The 16279-nt window shown below is 39.6% G+C and overlaps 1 protein-coding gene across 5 annotated transcripts in view; it reads left to right on the plus strand.

Annotated features, from left to right (window-relative positions):
• The window catches only part of LOC131278812 (uncharacterized), a 31579-nt gene that overhangs the window by 2382 nt on the left and 12918 nt on the right, over positions 1–16279 (plus strand). For 2 of the 5 annotated variants that reach the window (XM_071215923.1, XM_058299288.1), the window contains exons 2-4: positions 5092–5145; positions 6049–6132; positions 14045–14235. The gene's annotated coding sequence lies outside the window, so the exon portion shown is untranslated. The remainder of the gene's footprint in view (positions 1–5091; positions 5146–6048; positions 6133–14044; positions 14236–16279) is intronic. The other 3 variants (XM_071215925.1, XM_071215924.1, XM_058299289.1) reach the window with 2 other exon arrangements.

Genomic DNA, 16279 nt, shown 5'->3' on the forward strand with positions numbered 1-16279 from the left:
AATACTAGTATTTTGCCAGATATGTGATTTGCAAATAATTTTCTCCTAGTCTGTAGCCTGTCTTTTCATTCTCTTCACATGATCTTTTGCAGAGTGAAAGATTTTTGGCTCCGCTGAGCTGGTATTTTGTTTTGCTTGTTGTTGTGGTGGTTGCTTTTTAGGAGGCACTGGGAACTGAACCTGGGACCTCCCATGTGGGAACCAGGTGCTCAACCACTTGAGCCATGTCCACTCCCCAGAATGAAAGTTTTTAATTTTGATGAAGTCCAGTTTATTAATTTTTCCTTTTATGGATTGTACTTTGGTGTCAAGTATAAGAATTTTTTGCCTCTTGCTTGATTGTGAAGATTTTCTCCCATTTTTTTCTAAAAGTTTATATCTTTATTTTCTCTTAAAAATTTTTTTAGCAAATCAATTTTGTTGATACGTATTAATAAAGCATACAGTTCATTCAAAGTGTACAATCATTGGTATTTGGTATAATCACATAGTTGTGCATTCATCACTTCAGTCGTTATTAGAGCATTTTCATTATTTCAGTAATAATAATTGACAAAAAACAGACAAACAAGAAAATTCTTCAGCTCTCAATTGCTCTTGTTTCCCCTGCTGTACATAGCTGCTATTTCTAGCTATTCTTTCAGTAGTCAGAAATAGTTTTATTGAGATATATTTACATAGCATATGATCTACCCAAAGTGTATAATCAATGGATTTTAGTATAATCACAATATTGTGCATTCATCACCACAAGAAACTTTAGAACAGTTTTATTCCAAAAAGAAAAACTCCATACCCATTGGCATTTCTTCCCCAGCCCTACCTAACTACTAATCTAATTTCATCTTTATAAATTGATTTATATTTACATTTTATATAAATGGAATCATACAATATTTTGCTCAATATATTTAGTTCATAGTAACATAATCATACAATATTTGTCCTTTTGTGTCTGGCTTTTCTCAACCTAATGTCATCTTGGTTCATCCATGTTGTCATATGCTTTATGACATTTCTTCTTACAGCTGTGTAATTTTCATCATGTGAAATATCAGTTTGTTTATCCGTTCGATGGTTGATGGACACTTGGGTTGTTTCCAGCTTTTGGCAATCATGAATAACGCTGCTGTGTACTTCGGTGTGCAGATGTCTGTTCGTGTCACTGCTCTTAGTTCTTCCAGGCATATATCCAGTGGTGGTATTGTAGGGCCACATGGCAAATCTATATTCAACTTCTTTAGGAACTTCCAAACAGTTCTCCACAGTGGCTGTACCATTCTGCATTCCCACCAACAGTGAATAAGTGTTCTTATCTTTCCACATCCTCTCCAACTCTTGTAGATCTCTGTCTTTTTAAATAGTGGCCATTCTCACAGGTGTGAAATAACTCGTTTTTATCTCTGACTTGCATTTCTCTGATTGCTAGTGATGTTGAACATTTTTTCATGTTTTTTTTTTTCCAATTGTATTTCTTCTTTGTACATATGTCTGTTAAGTCTTTTGCCCATTTTTAAATTGGGTTATTGGTCTTTTTATTGTTGAGTTGTAACATCTCTTTATGTCATGGATATTAAATCCTTATCAGATGTGATTTCCAAATATTTTCTCCTATTGAGTTGCCAACCTTTTTACCCTTTTGACATAGTACTGTGAGATGCAAAAGTGTTTAATTCTGAGGATCTCCCATTTATTTATTTTTTTGTTGCTTGTGCTTCAGTGTAAGGTCCAATAAACCACCACCTACTACACAATCTTTGAGATGCTTCCCTATGTTATCTTCTAGGGGTTTTATGGTCCTGGCTTTTATATTTAGGTCTTTGATCCATTTTGAGTTGATTCTTATATAGGGAGAAGCTATAGATATCCAGTTCTCCCAGCACCATTTGTTGAAGAGACTGTTTTGTCCTGTTAACATGGCTTTAGTATGTTTGTCAAAAACCAGTTGGCCATAGAGATGAAGGTTTATTTCTGTTTGTCAATTCTATTCCACTGATGGATGTGTCTGTCATAATGCCAATACCATGCTGTTTTGACCACTGTTGCTTTGTAGTATGTTTCAAGGTCAGGCAGTGAAATTCCTCCCATGTCACTCTTCTTTTGTAGAATGCTCTTGGCTATTTGGGTACACTATCCCTTCCAAATAAATTTGGTATTTGCCTTTTCTATTTCTTTAAAGTAGGTTATTGGGATTTTGATTGGTGTTGCATTGAATCTATAAATCAGTTTGGGTAGGATTACCATCTTCAAGATACTTAGTCATCCAGTCCACAAACATGGAATGTCCTTTTTTTTGGCCAATAACTTAATAGTGTATTAGTTAACAATATTGTAAATATTTAAAAATTACTTAATATAAATAATTGGCAACAAACTATTCCATTACAGAGTTAAATTACAAGTACAACAGACAGACTGGAGATTTAGACACCTGGAAGATAACAATAAAGTAAAATATTTAGCCAAAATTTTAAGCTGAAGGTGTTTACCTAGTGTCCATAAAAGCGTGGGTTCTCTTTTCCTTTAGGAAAAAAACAAAAGACAAAATGGCTTTAACATCCCATTAGGAATATAAAATAAAATCAACTGAGAATACTAACTTGCATATCAAAAATCATTTATAATTGCAATCCAAATACTCCATAAACCACTTGTGTGATTCTATGCAGAAACTGGAAATTAGAAACTAGTTGCTTTAATAGTACAAAGATTTCAGCTCCAAAAATAGTTCATGGTATGTCTTTCTGTTTGTTTAGGTCTCTGTTGATTTCTTTTAGCATTGTTTTGTAGTTTTCTGAATACAGGTCCTGTACTACTTTGGTGAAATTGATTCTTAAGTTTTTGAGTCTGTTCATTGCTATTGTAAATGGAATTTCCCCCCTGAATTCCTGCTCAGATTGTTCAGTACTAGTTTAGAGAAACATTATTGATTTTTGCATGTTGATCTTGTATCCTACCACTTTGCTGAACTCATTTATTAGCTCAAGTAGCTTTATCATAGACATTCCAGAATTTTCTAAATATAGGGTCATGTCATCTACAAATAGTGAATGTTTTACATCCTCTTTTCCTTTTTGGATACCTTTTATTTATTTATTTTTTCTTGTCTCATTGCTGTAGCTAGAACTTCTAGTGTAGTGATGAATAACAGTGGTGACAGTGGGCATCCTTGTTTTGTTCCTGATCTTAAAGGGAAAGCTTTCATCCTTTTCCTATTGAGGACAATGCTGGCTGTGGGTTTTTCACATATGCCTCTTAGCATATTGAGGAATAATCCTTCTGTTTCTTTTTTTTCCAAAGATTTATTATTTATTTCTCTCCCCTTCCCCGCTCCCCCCCCACCCCAGTTGTCTGCCCTCCGTGTCCATTTGCTGTGTGTTGTTCTGTGTCTGCCTGTATTCTTGTCAGCAGCACCAGGAATGTGTGTCTCTTTGTTGCGTCATCTTGCTGCATCAGCTCTCCATGTGTGTGGTGCCATTCCTGGGCAGGCTGCACGTTTTTTGTGCTGGGTGACTCTCCTTTGAACCTTGGGCCTCCCATTTGGTAGGCGGATGCCCTACCCATTGGGCCACATCTGCTTCCCATATCCTTCTATTTCTATCATTTGAAGTGTTTTTATCAAGGAAGGGTGCTGGACTTTGTTGAATGTCTTTTCTGCATCAATTGAGATGATCATATGTTTTTTTTTCCCCTTCAATTTGTGTGGTGTATTACTTTGATTGATTTTCTTATGTTAAACCAGCCTTGCATACCAGAAATAAATCCCACTTGATTGCAAAGTATAAGTCTTTTGATAAGCTGTTGGATTTGATTTGTAAGTATTTTGTTGAGAATTTTTGCATCTATGTTCATTAGAGAGATTTGTCTGTAATTTTTTGTACTGTCCTTATATTGCTTTGGGATTAGGGTGATGTTGGCTTCATGAAATGTGTTGGGTAATTTTCCTTCCACTTCAAGTTTTCAGAAGAGTTAAACAGGATTGGTGTTACTTCTTCATGAAATGCTTGGTGGAATTCTTTGTTGGGAGATTTTTGATGATGGATTTAATCTCTAAATGTGATTGGTTTGTTAAGTTCTAGTATTTGTATTAGCGTCAATGTAGATTGTACATTTCTAGGAATTTGTACATTCATCTAGGTTGTCTAGTTTGTTGGCATAAAATTTCTCATTATATCCTCTTATGATCCTTTTTATTTCTATGGTGTCAGTTGTAACTTCCCCCTTTTCATTTCTGATTGTATTTATTTGTATCTTCTCTTATTTTTCTTGTTGGTCTAGCTAAGGGTTTGTTATTTTTGATCTTCTCAAAGAACCAGCTTTTGGTTTTGTTGATTTTCTCTACTGTTTTTTTGTTCTCGATTTCATTTTTCCTGCTCTGATTTTTATTACTTCTTTCCTTCTGCTTGATTTGGGATTTGTTTGCTGTTTTTTTCCTAGTTTCTCCAGTTGTTCACTTAGGTCTTTGATTTTAGCTCTTCTTTCTTTTTTAATATAGGCATTTAGGGCTATAAATTTCCCTCTCAAGACTGTCTTCACTGTGTCCCATAATTTTTGATAACTTGAGTTCTCATTTTCATTTGTCTCAATATATTTACTGATTATACTTACATTTCTTCTTTGACCCACTGATTATTTAAAAGTATATTGTTTAGATCCATATATTTGTAAATTTACATCCTTCCTGTCAAATATTGATTTCCAGGTTCATTCCATTATGATCTGAAAAGGTGCTTTGTATAATTTCAATCTTTTTATATTTATTGAGAGCTGCATTGTTCCCAACATACGGTCTATCCTGGAAAAAGATCCATGGGCACTTGAGAAGAATGTATAACCCGCTGAGTTTAGGTGTAATGTTCTGTATATATCTGTTAGGTCTAACCTGTTTATCATGTTGTTCAATTTCTCTGTCTCCTTGTTGATCTTCTGTCTAGTTCTATCTACGATGTGAGTGGTCTGTTGAAATCTACTATTTTTCCCCCCTCCAGATGGCTCCCTTGTCTGTCTGCTTGTTGTTTGCTTGCTGTGTCTGCTTGTCTCTGCATGTTGTTTGCTAATCGTGTCTGATTATTGTCTGCTCATCTTCTGTAGAAGACACTGGGAACCAGACCCACACAGGACCTCCCATGACCTCCCATGTGGCAGGTGGGTGCCCAACTGCTTGAGCCACATCTCCTCCCTGCTTGTTGTGTCTACTTACTTGTCAGCTTGTTGCCTCAGTTTGTTGCATCATCTCATTGTGTCTGTTTGTCTTCTTTAGGAGGCACTGGGAACTGAATCCAGGACCTCCTTTGTGGGAGGTGGGTGCTCAACTGCTTGAGCCACATCTGCTCCCCCTCCTTTATTGTAGAGATGTCTATTTCTCCCTTCAGTTTTGTCAGTTTGTCTTATGTATTTTGGAGCACCCTGGTAGGTCCATAGATATTTACAACTGTTCTATATTCCTATGGACTGTCTCTTTTATTAATATATAATGGAAAAACATTTTTAAAAAGTCAATTTTAAAAAAAGACATGGACTGAAAAAAAGGTGCAGAGTTTTCTGTAAAAAAAATATATATATTTATATATATAAAATGGCTTTCTTATCTCATAACTTTTTTGCAATGAAAGTCTGCTTTGTCTAATGTTAGTATAGCTAGCCCTGCTCTTTTTGGGTTATTATTTGTGGGAAGTATCTTTTTCCAACTTTTTACTTTTTTTTGTTTTTATCGCTGGGTCTAAGGTGAGTCTCTTGTAGGCAGCATATGGTTGGCTGATGTTTTTTTATCCATTCAGTCAGCCTATATCTTTTTTTTTTTTTCCTTTTTAGATACTGGGGTGAGTGTTGAACCTGGGACTTCGTATGTGGGAAGGCTGTGCTCAACCACTGAGCCACATGGGCTCCCCTAAGCTGTTTTTTTTTAAGGAGGCACGGGGAACTGAACCCAGGAACTCCCATGTGGGAAGCAGGCCCTCACTGCTTGAGCCACATTTGCTCCATAGCCTATTTTTTTTGAAGATTTATTTACTTTATTTTCCTTTTTTATCTACCCACCCCCTCCTTCAGATGGTTCTCTCCTCTGTCTCCTCACTGTTTGCTCACCTTCTCCAGGAGGCACTGGCAACTGAACCTGGGACCTCTCATAAGGAGGTGAGTGCCCAATAGCCTGAGCCACACTTGCTTCCCACAGGCTGCAGTGTCTGCTGGCTTGTGGCATCTACTTGTTGCAGTGAGGGTGGTGTCTGCTGGCTTGGGGCATCTACTCATTGCAGTGGGGCAGTGTCTGCTCATCTTCTTTTAGGAGGCACTGGGATCCAAACCTGGGACCTCCCATGTGGTAGGCAGGTGCCCAATTGGTTAACCCACATCTGCTTCCCAGCCTGTATCTTTTGATGGGGAGTTTAGTCCATTCATATAGTCAATGATATTACTGTAAATGCATTATTTAATTCCACCATTTTATTCTTTGTTTTTCATATGTCATATCTTATTTTCATCTGTTTACTCCTTTGATTATCCTTTAGCTTTTCTTCTATACTTCCCTCCAAGCCTCTCTCTTTTTTTTTAAAGATTTATTTCATTTCTTTCTCTCCCTTTCTCCTCCTACCCTCCTGTTGTCTGCTCTGTGTCCATTTGCTGTGTGTTCTTCTGCATCCACTTGTATTATCAGGTGGAACTGGGAATCTGGTCTCTTTTTTGTTGCGTCATCTTGCTGCGTCAGCTCTCCGTGTGTGTGGTGCCACTCCTGGGCAGGCTGTGCTTTTTTCATGTGGGGCAGCTCTCCTTGTGGGGCACACACCTTGCATGTGGGGCACCCCTACACAGGGGTGCCCTTGAGTGGCAAGACACTCCTTGTGCATGGCATGCTGCACATGGGCCAGCTCACCACATGGGTCAGGAAGCCCTGGGTTTGAACCCTGGACCTTCGTTGTGGTAGGTGGATGCTCTATCAGTTGAGCCATGTCTGCTTCCCTCAAGCCTCTCTCTTTTGTCTTTTTCTCTGAGGCCCTAGGCTTTCTTTAATATTCCCCACAAAGGTAGATCCTTTTTTACGAACTCTCTTAGTTTCTGTTTGTTTGTGAACATTTTAAGCTTGCCTTTATATTTGAAGGACAATTTTGTTGGATAAAGAATTTTCTTTTTTTTTAAAGATTTATTTTTTATTTATTTCTCTCCCCTCCCCTCCTCATTGTGTGCTCTCTGTGTCCATTCACTGTGTGTTCTTTCTGTGTCCGCTTCTATTCTTGTCAGGGGCCCAGGAATCTATGTCTATTTTTGTTGCGTCATCTTGCTACATCAGCTCTCTATGTGTGTGGCACCACTCCTGGCTGGGCTTTCTTTCGCGCTGGGTGACTCTCCTTATGGGGCACACTCCTTGTGTGTGGGGCTTCCCTATGCGGGGGACACCCCTGGGTGGCACAGCATTCCTTGTGCACATCAGTACTGCGCATGGGTCAGCTCCACATGGGTCAAGGAGGCCCAGGGTTTGAACCCTGGACCTCCCATGTGGTAGGCAGATGCTCTATCCACTGAGCCAAGTGTGCTTCCCTTGTGTCATCTTGCTGCATCAGCTTTCTGAGTGTGTGACACCACTTTTGGGCAGGCTGTGCTTTTTTTGTGTAGGGTGGCTCTCCTTGCGGGGCACACTTCTTGTGTGTAGTGCTCCCCTATGCGGGGGACACCCCTGCATGGCACGGCATCAGCATTGTGTGTGGATGAGCTCACCAGATGGGTCAGGAGGCCCTGGGTTTGAATCCTGGACCTCCCATATGGTAGGTGGACACTCTATCAGTTGAGCCACATCTGCTTCCCTGGATAAAGAATTTTCAGCTGATAGGTTTTCTCTTTCAGTATCCTCATTGTATCATATCACTGTCTTCTTGCCTCCATGGTTTCTGATGAGAAATCCACCCAGTTTTACTGGGCATCCCTTGTGTGTGACGGTTTGCTTCTCATTTGCTACTCTCAGAATTTTCTCTTTATCTTTGACAGCTGACATTCTGAGTAGTATGTGTCTTGGACTAGGTCTCTTCTCGTTTGTTCTGATATACTCTGGACTTCTTGGAAATGTAAGTTCATTTCTTTTGTGAGAGTTGGCAAATTATCAGCTATTTCTGCAAATACTCTTTCTGTCCCCATTCCCTTTTCTTGTCCTTCTGGAACTCCCATGACATGTACTTTGTTGCATTTGTTATCACTGAACTACCTGAACCATGCTCAGTTTTTTCCATTCTTTTCTGTCTTTGTTCTTTTCTCTCTTTAATTTCAGCTGTTCTGTCTTTGGTATCACTTATTCTTTCTTCTATCATTTTGATATGTTGTTGTATGCTTCTAATTGTTTTTTTCTTTTAATATAATGAACTTTATTTTTAAAGAGGTTTTAGATCACAGAAAAGTTACGTTGAAAGTATGAGGGATTCCCATGTATGCCCCTTCCTCTCCCACATCATCCCCTATATATATTTTAAATGTATCAGTACAATTTATTATGATGTATCTGTAAAATCCACTCATTAAAAAAATGCACATTTAAAACATGACTCACTTGTGGTATCTAAACCCAATGTAATCTAAAAAATAAAACTATCATTGTGACACTTATCAGTACTTCACACATCTAACAAATACTGAAGGAGGCAACTGCCTTGTTATAACTTCTTTAATGCCAAGAACTTAAGCACAAATCAAAATTAAGAGAAACTTCAGAACGTTCAATTTGCATGCATTTTTGGCTGAGCTTTTGAAGATTCCACATGTAACAGAACCACAACTTTGAATCAAAATTAATATTAAAAACATTTAAGCCATGTGACAAACTTACTGCACAGAGGGAAGGAAAACAGAGTGTATAGTAACAGCACTATGTTTCTAGGAGAGAAAGCAATCACTTATTTCCTTTATCATAATGCAAAAGTCAATGAGTCAACGTTTTAATAACACTAAGTTACTTACTATTTAAGAATTTGCTTTTCAAGTTGTGTCTTTAAAATGTATTCATCCATATATTTGGATTAAATTAAATTTATACATCAATAACATTTTGCTCTTTTTTAATATTATATCTTTTATTTATTTTTAAAAGATACATAGGTCATACACAATATTACATTAAAAAATATAGGAGATTCCTCTTCCAGAATTCTAATCTTAACTATAAACCATAATTTACCAAAACATAGTCCAAACACTATATAATAATGCTACTGTTTCAATTTATATACTTCATCTGAAAAACTTACCTTACAAACAGGAATTTTGCCCTGTTCTTCCAGATTAAATGTCTCTATGTCTAAAACTTCAAACGATGAGAAAAAAAGATTCAAATAATTCATGCTATGCATTTTCCATCATCGGGCTTTGATAAAAACAGAGCCACCTGGTTTTGGGGCACCATCTCAGTGACAGTCTCTACTGTCTCTACAGAAGCAGACACAATAACCAGTGTTTTGTTTGTGGAAGCTGTCTTCTGTTTCGCAGCAATAGCTGCAGAAACAGGAATGATGTCTTCACTTTCAAAGTCATAGTTAGGAATTGACTTTGGTGAGAAATCTGTTACTTCTGATGACTCACTCTTTTCACTTTTTTATTTTTTAAACAATACTTTGATTACATAAATGTTACAGAGAATATATAGGGGATTCCCATATGCCCTTCTCCCCACACCTCTCACATTTTCCCATGTTAGCAACATCTTTCATCAGTGTGGTACATTCATTGCAATTCATCAACACATTTTGGAGCATTGTCACTAAGCATGGATAATAGTTTACATTGTAGTTTACACTCTCTCCCATTCGATTCTGTAAATTATGGCCAGATATATAATGGCTTATATCTGTCATCATCATGTCATTCAGGATGATTCCTAAGTCTCAAAAACACCCCCTATTACATGTGTTTTTCCCTCTCCCTAACCCCAGAACATTCATGGGTCACTGCCTCCAAAACAATGGTATTTCCTCTATTGCTAGAATCACAATAAGTCTATAGTAGAATTTTAGTAGGTTTATTTTAGTCCATAGTTCATTTCTCAATCCTGAGGACTCTGGGATGGTTTGCCCACTCCATTAATTGAGGGGCTTTGATTTCATACATCTGCTGGATGGGACACTCTTGCTTGCAATTGTAGGCACTCTTGGTTCCTTGGTATGTTGTTTGTCCATCATCTCCTCCCTGTTAGTTGTCCTGAGTGAGTCCATTGAATTGGAGAGTAGGTGTTGCAACTCCATTGAGATTCATGTCTCAGTTGGCACATGGACAGCTCAAAGATTTAAGTCTCTTGGATGTCCACCTACCAACTCTAGTACTAATTATAGGTTCAAATAGAAAGACAGAAGAACCTGCATAGGGAAACCACTGCTGGGTCTAACTCTGTCACACTGGGGAACATAAATACCAGATTAGGGCTTTCTGGCAAGAGGCCAAATTCCTGAGCTATCTGCCCTTACTACAGGGTCTGGATGTCTCCGTATCCCTGAGGAACTTCACTATTTGGGGTAGTACCTACTTTGGCTGTCAATGAAATCCTGTTGGTATGTGCATAAGCACTATCTCTGGGATGGCCTCCTGACTCACTTTCAAGTCTCAGCCATACAAGCTCATTTGTCTTTAGCTTTCCCCCATTTTGGTCAAGATTTTTTTTTTTTCCGGATGCATTGATTGTTTTCATCATGCCCCAAGCTGGGGGGGGGGGGGAGTTATTGCTTTTGATTCACTCTTTTTAATCTTCTATGCCACTTTCTGCTTCTCCTGAAGTGTTCTCACCTGAGAAAGGTCTTCTTTCCATACTTCAGGGTTCATCGGATAGATGTGAAGGGATACTTGATAACTTCAAATTGCTTCATCCATTTTATTCTTTGGCTCTCTGTTGTCATATTGTTCTATTGTCTGTCTTCTTATCCTTTAGTTTACACTCTTCCTAATAATCTTTATTTCTAAACTCTTCTCCAAATCTCTCACCCTTGATTTTTCCTTTCAGGCTGCAGCACCTCCTTTAGTATCTTTTGCAAATCTGGTCTTTTGGTATCATATTTTATCAGTTTTTATCTGTGAAGACTTTAAACTTACCCTCATTTTTAAAGGACAGCTTTGCTGGATACAGAATTCTTGCTGGCAGTTTTTTTCTTTCAGTACCTTAAATGCATAATACCACTCTTTTCTCTCTCCCATGGTTTCTGATGAGAGATCTGCACTTAAGCTTATCTAGTTTTCCTTGTATGTGATGCTTTGCTTTTCTCTTGCTGCTTTCAGAATTCTCTCTCTCTGTTATTTGTCATTCTGAATAGTAGGTGTCTTGGGTAGGTCTATTTGGATTTATTCTGTTTGGGATGTGTTGTCCTTCTTGGATATTGATATTTGTATAAGGGTTGGGAAGTTCTCAGTCATTATTTCCTCAAATATTCTTTCTGCCCCCTTTCCATTCTTTTCTTCTTCTGGGACCCCAGTAATGCAAATGTTTATGCATTTTGCATTGTCATTCAGTTCCCTGGGACTCTGTTCCATTTTTTCCATTCTCTTCTCTTTGTGTTCTCCTGTCTTTTCCAGTTCTGATGTTCTGTCTTCAAAATCACTGATTCTGTCTTCAAGTAATTCAAATGTGCTCTTATGTGCCTCTAATGTATTTTTAATCTTGTCCATCATGACTTTCATTCCCATAAATTCTGTTACTTTTCTTTGCAGGCTTTCAAATTGTTCTTTGTGCTCTCCCAGTGTCTTCTTAATATCCTTTACTTCTTTCGTCATATATTCTTTAAATTCTTTGAAGCGATTTGGAGAGTTGTGTGATTATCACTGATTAATTGTATTAAATCCTATATCTCTTCAGGATATTTGGTTAGTTCTTTTGGCTGGGCCTAGTATGGCTTGTAATTTTTTGCTGATGTCAAGGCATCAGGCATCTGAATATCTTGGTGTATTTCCTCTGATGGCTAATTTCTCTCTCTTGCCTATTGTTCCCCCTCTCCCCCAACAGCTCTTCTTTGATATTTTGTTCAATTTATTCTCAGACTTTAAAATTTCCCAGCTTAGGCTTTCAAAACCAGGCCAGGGAATCACCAGTAGGGTGCAGGTTTTCTCCCAGGGACTGGATACAGAGAGCACAGTTTTTGTCAGTGCAGTTTCCAGAACCGCCAGCAGATGGCACTAGACAGTGCATCTTTCCACAGAGGTGTTTCAGTCTTGGCTTTCCTGTGTTCCTTTGTTGAATCTCCAGATCAGAGATTCAAAGAGGGCTCTGCTGGCCGAATTCACTGAAGGAAAGCAGCCCATCCTCCCCTCCCTTTTCCTTTGAAACATCTGACAGGGAGGAAGATGTCTGTTCCCCTCTCAGTTGGCTACAGTGAGCCAGGGGTTTTACCCCAGCTTAATATCTTGGGGGTGAGGGAGGAGAGCCTCTCCTGGCTGCCTCAGGGGCTCGGGAACTCAGGTTTGTCTTTTTGGCTTCTTCACCTCTCTGTCCCTCACCCTTCTGGGAGTTGTGTAGCACTGTCCTGGTCTTCAGACCCTCACAGCCGTTCCCATGCACAGCTTTTGACTCTTTCTCTGGAGTTTTTGTGAGAGTATCCAGCTCTGCCTGTTAGCCCATCACTATCTTCCCACAATTCCCTCTAAAGTATTTTTGATCTCACCTATCATTTCTTTCATTCCCATGAGCTGTTACTTTTCTATTCAGGTTTTCAAATTCTTCTTTGTGCTCTCTCAATGTCTTTTTTTTTCTCAAAGATTTATTTTATTTTTTTCTTTCCCCTTCCTCCCCCATTGTCTGCTCTCTGTGTCCGTTCTCTGTGTTCTTCTGTGCCTGCTTGCATTGTCAGGCAGCACTGGGAAACTGTGTCTCTTTTTTTTTGCTGTTGTTGCATCATCTTGCTGTGTCAGCTCTCTGTGTGTGCAGCGCCACTCCTGGGCGGGCTGTGTTTTTTTCACCCAGGGTGTCTATCCTTGCAGGGTGCAGTCCTTGCATGTGGGGCACCCCTACATGGGGACACCCCTACACAGGGACACCCCTACACAGGAACACCCCTGTGTGGCACGGTACTCCTTGCTAGCAGCAGCACTGCACATCAGCCAGCTTACCACATGGGTCAGGAGGCCCTGGGTATCGAGCCCTGGGCCCTCCATATGGTAGGAGGATGCTCTATCAGTTGAGCCATGTCTGCTTCTTGACTCAATGTCTTCTTTCTTTCTTCTTATTTTTATTTTTTCATTTCTCTACCCTTCCTCACCCTCCCCCCTCCCCAGTTGTCTGCTCTCTGTGTCCATTTGCTGTGTGTTCTTCCTTATCCACTTGTATTCTTGTCAGTGTCTTGTCTGTGTCTGTGTCTCATTTTTTTTGTTGTTGTTGCATCATCTTGCTGCTTCAGCTCTCCATGTGTGTGGCACCACTCCTGGGCAGGCTGTACTTTTTTTGTACTGGGCAGCTCTCCTTACAGGGCACACTCCTTGCATGTGGGGCTCCCCTACGTGGGACACCCCTGCATGGCAGGTCACTTCTTGTGCGCATCAGCAGTGCATGTGGGTCAGTTCACAGCATGGATCAGGAGGCCCGGGGTTTGAACCTTGGACCTACCATGTGGTAGGGGGACTCCCTATCCATTGGGCCAAATCCGCTTCACTCAATGTTTTCTTGATATCATTTATCTCTTTAACCATACTGTCTTTCAACTCATTAATTTGATTTTGGGAATTTGTGTGCATCTCATTAGTTTTTGCAAATCCTGCATCTCTTCTGGAGCTTTGATATGTTCCTTTTCTTGGGCCACATCTTCCATTTTCTTAGTATGGCTCATAGTTCTTTGCTGATATCTAGGCATCTGATTAGGAAGTAGTTTGCTCAGATGCTCAATTTCTTTCTCTTTTGTAGGGATTTAGTGGAGGGAGGCTGTGTGTTACGGCTGTTCTTTGATTCTTGTTTCAACCTGGGTCTTTAGGATTGTCACTGTTAGTTGCTCAAAAGTGGGTTCTGGACCCAGTAATGGGCTGCAGACCTGCTTCCTAGAGCCTTGGGGAAGGAGGCTATAAAGGCCAGAAAAGCCTCTCTTATTTACTTTTGATTTCTTCATTGCAGATCTTTTGTCCTTCAGAAGATGGTGCTCTTTGGCAGTCCTCTCAGTTCAAAGACTGGTTGGAGTGTGTTTGCAGCAAGAGGGACTGGATCAATGTGATAGAGGATCTGCCTGGAGGCTAAGAGCCTCATAAATTAAACTTTCTCAGAGACAGTTCTCCAACCTTCACTGGCAGCCACCTCCCTTTTCCCAGGTAGGAAATAATTCCACTGCCCTCTGTGTCTTCAACAACTAGTCCCAGTTAGTAGGGAGGGTATTTGAGGGGTTGGGTCTCTTTAGCCCCTTGCCAACTCCCAAGGCAAAAACTGGCACAGCCACACCTGGCCTGGAAGGGCTCATGGGACACAGCAGACCAAATCTGTGGGTCAAGAGCTGAGTCAGCCTTAGGCTGTGCCCTCTCTTTCCTGCTTCCTGGGAGGTGGTTCCCTGGGGCCCCCTTTGCATCTGCTGGCCCCAAGGTGGAGAATTCAAAAGTGTCTGTTGTGTGGGCGAGGTTGCCAGCAGGAGCAGCTGCCTCTTTATAACTTGCAGTTTGGTTATCACGGTTCTTTTCTTCCGTCCCTCTCTCTCCTGGGCTGTGTCCGGCCTTCACCCAGTGTTCTAAACCCTAGAAGATTCCACCCCCCCTGACCCCCAGGCTGTTTCTGCCTGTCCTCTGGCTATTTTTCTGGGAGAGAAGAGAGTTTCATGTCTTTCTAGTTTGCCATCTTCCAGGAAGTGTATATATTAATAGCTTTATTCTATATTTAAGTCTGTGATTCATTCTGAGTTAGTTTGTGTATAAGGTGTGAAGTTTAACTTGAGGTTCAATTTTTGACCAGTTGGTCCAGCATCATTTGTTGAAAAGGCTATCCTTCCTTCATTGAGTTAATTTTGCACTTTAATAAAAAATTAATTATAACACTTGTGTGGGTCCATGTCTGGGTTTTCTTTTGTTTTATAGATCTGTGTCTGTCCGTCTGCTGATACTACACTGTCTTGATGGCCATAGTTCCACATAAAGCCTTAACTTCAAGTTTCCTCCACTTTATTTTCTTTGTCAAGATTGTTTTAGCTATGCTAGGACCTGTGTTTTTCCTCACAATTTTTAACAATAGGCTTATCTACATGTACAAAACCCTTGCTGAAATTTTGATAGGATGTGTATTAAATGTGTAGGTAAGTTTGGGGAGAATTGACATGCTTATTGTGTTGAATCTTTGAATCCATGAACATGGTACATTTCTCCATTTATTTAGTTCTTTGATTCTTTCATTAGTATTTTGTAATTTTCATCATGCATATCCTGTACATGTTAGTTTTATACTTAAGTATTTAATTTTCTTGGAATAAATAGTTTTGTGTTTTTACTTTTGGTTTCTGCCAGTTCATTTGTGGGTTGCAGAAATGCAATTATTTTTTTTGTGTGTGCTTTTTAAAATTGTCTTTTTTAAAAAAGATAAATAGATCACACAAAATGCAATTGATTTTTGCATGTTCATCTTGTATCTTGTGAACTTGCTGAACTCCTTTGAGTTTTTTTTTTTTGTAGATTCATTGGGATTTTGTGTGTAGACTTTCATGTTGTCTGCAAATAGGGACAGTTTAAAATTTTATGACTTTTTTTCTTTGCTCATTGCAGTTACTTAGAACTCAGTACAATGTTTAATAAGACTGATGAGAATAGACATCTTTGCTGGGTGAAAACATTGTCTTTTAACTTTAAGTATGACATTAGACTTTTTTGTAGATTCTTCATATCAAGCTTTGGTGATTTCTCTGTGTTGGGTGTCCCCATGACACTCCCAGGTTTGGTGATTTTATTGGAGAACTCACAGGGACTCAGCATGTAGTCAGAGTCATGACTAATACTGATAACCGTGAAAAGAATCAAAGCAAAACCAGCCAAGGGAACAGGTGCATGGAAGTGAAGGTCAGAGGGAAAGAGGCACACATTTCCAAGAGTCCTCTCCCAGTGGAATCACACAGGAGGCATTTACTTCCTCCTGCACCACACTGTGACCACCCATGTGAAGTGTTGTCTACTGAGGAAGGTCATTAGAGACTCAGTGTCCAAGGTGCTCTGTCTAGCACATACTAAAATTCTCTCTCTCTCTCTCTCTCCCCCCCCCTTCCTCCTCTCCCCCCACCCCGGTTGTCTGTTCTCTGTGTCTATTTGCTACGTCATCTTCTTTGTCCACTTCTGTTGTCAGTGGCATGGGAATCTGTGTTTCTTTTTGTTGTGTCATCTCGCTCTC

This window comes from Dasypus novemcinctus, chromosome 6 (assembly GCF_030445035.2).
Source record: "Dasypus novemcinctus isolate mDasNov1 chromosome 6, mDasNov1.1.hap2, whole genome shotgun sequence".
Taxonomy (NCBI): domain Eukaryota; kingdom Metazoa; phylum Chordata; class Mammalia; order Cingulata; family Dasypodidae; genus Dasypus; species Dasypus novemcinctus.